General features: G+C 30.5%; 1 long non-coding RNA gene across 1 annotated transcript; it reads right to left on the reverse strand.

The window, feature by feature from the left end:
• Positions 1–106: 106 nt before the first annotated feature.
• Positions 107–2,726, reverse strand: LOC135195681 (uncharacterized). The gene is made up of 2 exons (XR_010310212.1): positions 2,308–2,726; positions 107–251 (listed from the first exon to the last, which is right to left on the reverse strand). It is a non-coding gene; the product is annotated as an uncharacterized LOC135195681 (long non-coding RNA).
• Between the last annotated feature and the right edge of the window lie 2,927 nt (positions 2,727–5,653).

Genomic DNA, 5,653 nt, shown 5'->3' on the forward strand with positions numbered 1-5,653 from the left:
TTATGAATATATAAATAAAAAAATAAATATAAATTTGTTAATACAAAAGAGAGAGAGAGAGAGAGAGAGAGAGAGAGAGAGAGAAAAGCAATTTGATAAGACTTACCCAGAGAGACAACGCCCACGCCATTGTCATGGGCGTGACAGATAAGATCGGCGTCAGCTTTCCCAGCGAGCGCGATGGTGGTCAACTTTCCCCAGTCGAATTTCGACCACACCGACTGGTCGCAGTCGAGCACAAAGGCGAACACCTGCAAAAAAAATTAATTATTTAATTAAAAAACAAATAAATAATCTAATTAATTAATTGCATTAATTTACAGATAGATTAAGTAGTTAACTGATTAATTTATCTATTTATTAATCCATCCATAAATTAATTCATTCATTCGTTAATTAATGAATTGATTAATTGATTAACAAATAAGTTCATTAATTCATTAACAAATTAATGAATTTATTAATTTATTTACTTATTACCAATAAACAAATAAATTAATTAACTAATTAATTAGTTTATTATGCAGTTAATTAACACATTAACAAATAAATAAATTAACTAATTGATTAGTTTATTCATTAAGCAATTGATTAACAAATATACTATAAATAAATTGATTAACTAATTCATTGTCATATTTGATAAATTCATTGATTAACAAATAAACAAATAAAGAAATAAACTAATTAATCAACTAATTAACATACTACTTTCTATTCTTTCATGGAAAAACGACATAAGGTTTTGTCTTTCTTGAAGACAAGATATTTTATTTCCTTTGTTTGAGATTTTACGTCTTTTTTTTTTAAGGGGTGTGTGGGAGTTTCGTTCGAACAAGAGCCCGTGCTAGCATATTGAGGGTCATTTTGGTTAATGATAATAGCAAAAATAGACATGAGCTTCCTCGAGCTAAAATTGCATAATTATTAATATATACATATGTATAATATATATATATATATATATTATATATATATATATATATATATATATATATATATATAAGTCATATCACATTACCGTATATATATGTGTGTACATATATATATATATATAGATATATATATATATATATATATATATATATATATATATATATGTATGTATATATACACACACACACATATATATATATATATATATATATATATATATATATATATATATATATATATATATATATATGTGTGTGTGTGTGTGTGTGTATAATATATATATATATATATACCATATATATATACATATATATATATATATATATATATATATATATATTTATATATATATAGTATATATAGTATATATATATATATATATATATATATATATATATATATATATATATATATATATATATATATATATGTATATATATATATATATATATATATATATATATATATATATATATATATATATAACATACACACTTCCATTACTGAAAGAGTAACCTTGAACAGTCACTCAGAACACAGTAATCTTAGTCAAATATGTAAACAGTCCCCAATCGTGTTTATGTAACTGAGAATATCTAAGAATTTGTATCAGGAACTACAAAAACCACATCCTTACCCATAATATGTTTGTTTGAGTTCTGCCATAATTCTTATTTAACTTTACTCTGCTCGAGTTTTGTGGGTAAACGATATTGCATAATTGTGGTCCTTTTTTCTTTTTCTTGGAATGGCGCAGTTTGTTTCCGTGTATGAGAATTTGAGCTTAGAAAGTAAATAAATGTTTTTTGTCGAAGACTGAAAATCTACCTTGCAGACATTCTATTAAAGATTTTTGTATCATTGACTACTTTTTGTATTTTTTTTTTTTTTGTATGTTGGTCACGTACGGATTATTATTATTATATTATTATTATTATTATTATTATTATTATTATTATTATTATTATTGATTATTATTATTATTATTATTATTATTATTATTATTATTATTATTATTCAAAAGGTGAACCCTAGTCATATGGAACAAACCCACCACAGGAGCCACTGACTAGAAATTCAAGCTTCCAAAGAATATCATGGTGATCATTTGGACGAAGTATCAGAAGGTAATAGGAAATTAAGATAAAAAGAGGTCTCACTTATTAGAAAATGGAAAAATTAAATTAATAAATTAATGAATGGATAAAAATGTGCTAAAATGTTAGAATTGCACTAAGATAGTAATGCACTGCAACTTTGATACTACAGAACGAATAAAAGACTAAGTCCTAAGGTTACGAAGCTCACATACCGCTAAATTAAAGGACAACCACAAACTGAAACACGCAGAGAAAGCCTCTTTTTGTTTACCTCCGTCTTATTCTTCTTCAAAAAGTAGTTCTGGACGTGAGGTGCCGAAGGGTACTGAAGACTGGCTAATGCGAGAGGCATGCAAAGTCTTCGATCTCTACAACTGCAAGCATTGGTCAGTTTCACCGAGTGACTTGCCAGCTTTCGATACGGCCCATGACGAAATGGCTGCCTGCTTCTTCTTCCTTCCGCTTGCAGGAAAATTGCAGACAGAAACACCAACGCCAGAATAGGCAGCAGGGCCAGTCGCTTGCGCTCCATTGCCTTCGAGTTTCGAGCAGTGTCTGGTGACAGTAAATTCAGTCGGGGAATATCCTCGTCTCTGCTTTAAACAATTGGCCTTTGTTTCAGATGATAGAGAGAGAGAGAGAGAGAGAGAGAGAGAGAGAGAGAGAGAGAGACTCGAGTGCTTTATCAGACATTACACTCCTCCCTTAATTGTCTAGGATAGCATTGTGTTTCACGACTGATAATTGCAAAATGTATTTCAGGGTACAATTAGATAAAAAAAAAAAAAGGTATTCTGATTGCGGGTTACACTGTACGATTACATTTTTTATACCCAGCAGTTTCCGTGGCAACTGCTCTCTCTCTCTCTCTCTCTCTCTCTCTCTCTCTCTCTCTCTAACGCACAATATTATTCTTTTTGACAAAACATTACATATGTTGTAATACCATATTTACATTTAATTTGCACAAAAGAGTGGTTTTTAATCTGTAACAATAACTCATTTCACCAATAAATTATAAAATATTTTGTCAACAAAAAGGGAAATATTCTCATTCACACACACACACACACACACATATATATATAATATATATATAAATATATATATATATATATATATATATATATATATATATATATATATATATATTAATATATATACATCTTTTAATCACGATTAGACTCAATATTATTATCAGTACATCTAACTTAGGGGGATTATCAGTACTATCATTAGATATTTTACATAGTTTCCTTTCTCTCTCCTTATTGTATAGAATTTCCTTTTATTACTTAAAATCGAATTTTTGGTTTTTATTTTATTTTCCTTTAGCTAAGATTATGTTTAATATGACCTTTTCAATGTCACATAATCATGTGTCGATGACACTAAGTTCTCATTTCTTTCTACTCTCTATTTCATCATCACCTCTGAACGTCCCTAAGTGTTTAACAATATTTCTTTCCGGCCCTAATCCTTCCATGGAATCCTATTCGACTCCTATCTCCTTTGACTCCAGACATCGTAGGAAGGACTCTCGGGCCATCACGTAGGAGGCCAGCTTCCATCAGCCTCCATATCCTTCAGGAGGTCGTAAAATCCAGTTTACGGCTCCACTCGAATATCAAGGCGTAGGAATCGGTCGCCTGGGGACCTCATCTATCCTCAGGATGGCCTGGGGTCGAGGACAAGGCTTTTCAGGATTCCTCAATATCCTTCGTTGTTGTAGGACGCTGTGATGCATGGTTTTGAAGACACTGTTTACGCTTTGAGGATTCAGTTTTCGAAATAACCTTTCAAGAAAGGAGAGAGAGAGAGAGAGAGAGAGAGAGAGAGAGAGAGAGAGAGAGAGAAATTAGGATATAAAAGGGAGAATAGTGTGAATGAATGGTGTATATGTATGTGTATATTATATATATATATATATATATATATATATATATATATATATATATACATATACATATGTATATTATATATATATATATATATATATATATATATATATCTATATATATATATATAGATATAGATATAGATATATAATATATATATATATATACACATATAAATATATATATATATATATATATATATATTATATATATATATATAATATATATATATATATATATTTATTATTATTACTATTATACCCAACTTTGAACTAACTGACAGCTCAAATTGAATACAAAGGAGGAACCAATATGAAACTACCTTCAATACATTCACTTTAAATATCACCATAAATTCACTATATCACTATCTCTGCGGGTATCCATTTCATTTTCAAACACTGTCTTCAGCTGTATTTAGTTATCTATCTGAAATATTTCGAAATATAATTTCAGATCACAAGTTTCGAGGAAAAGCATTTTCCCAGCTAATCAACAATGCATATTCATTGAGTTCAGTCACCCCAGCAGATTACAAAGCAGATACAATAACGCCTACGTTTCTGATAAAGGATATTTCATTCGAAAAGACTCACAAAAACAGCTATTATTTATGTAAACTGAAGCCACTTCAATTTCCTTCGCTTCGATGATGTATTGCTAAATCGGGTTTATTCACCCACGCTCCAAAGAAGCGAATATATGACTAGGACCTTTGACGGATGGTCTCTTGTTTATCAGTTTTTCATAAATTGTATTGTAACAGAGATTTTCGCTTACTCGGGGAGTAAGCCTACAAATTTCTTTGTTGTTGTTGTTGTGGGGATAGGATATGTCTATGGAAGAGCCTAAAAAGGCCTGAAATAGGTGTTTCGCGTTGAGTTAACGATACAGGAATTCTAGGATAGGATTCTAGGATAGGTTATTTATGTTTTATTTATTAGAATGAAAATGTAAAAAATAATGTGCATGGTAAGCAGTACAGAACAGTTATTTCTAATAAAACATTGCATATTCATTTTAATTTTCGGTGGTGAAATAAGGGTCTATTGACAATAGACTTTTGCCCATCATAATTTAAGTTAAGAATATAATGTTTATAACTTGTCCGTGAGGGGAAAATCTTGCATGCGTGCCGAGTAAGCTGGAGGTGGGATCACGCCTTGTTCATATTCACAATTGATCACTGATATCCTTTTACTGCCGAGAACGATCAGATATACTGAGCAGCAGCTCCAATATGCAGAGTATGTGCATCGCTGTCAAGGTTTTCCAAAGTTCAAGAGGCCCTTTCTTCCTCACACCACTGGGCTGTGGAACCTTATCTCTTAGGACGTTGAGCAATTGGAACCTCAAAGGTTCAAGTAAAGATGCAACGCTTTATTAAAGCAATTCACCTTGTATTTTAATATTTCATCTACTATATTTATTCATTCGTATATTTATATCATAATAAGCGATGTCTTTTTTCTGCATTTTTCCATTACTTTCTGCTTATTCTTTCTAATGAAGCCATTGTCCTTTGGAAGCTTGAATTTCAAGTCAGTGGCCCCCTGTGGTGGGCCTGTTGCATATGAACAGGTTTCATGTTCTGATTAATAATAATAGTAATAAGAAGAAGAAGAAACGAAGCCAATGGAAAGGAATATCTCAATTTGAAGCTCTGGAATGAACCTCCGGATTTCTATTCTCAGCCCGGTCTTCGGAAACCGACCAGGT

The sequence above is a fragment of the Macrobrachium nipponense genome, chromosome 16, assembly GCF_015104395.2.
Source record: "Macrobrachium nipponense isolate FS-2020 chromosome 16, ASM1510439v2, whole genome shotgun sequence".
NCBI lineage: Eukaryota > Metazoa > Arthropoda > Malacostraca > Decapoda > Palaemonidae > Macrobrachium > Macrobrachium nipponense.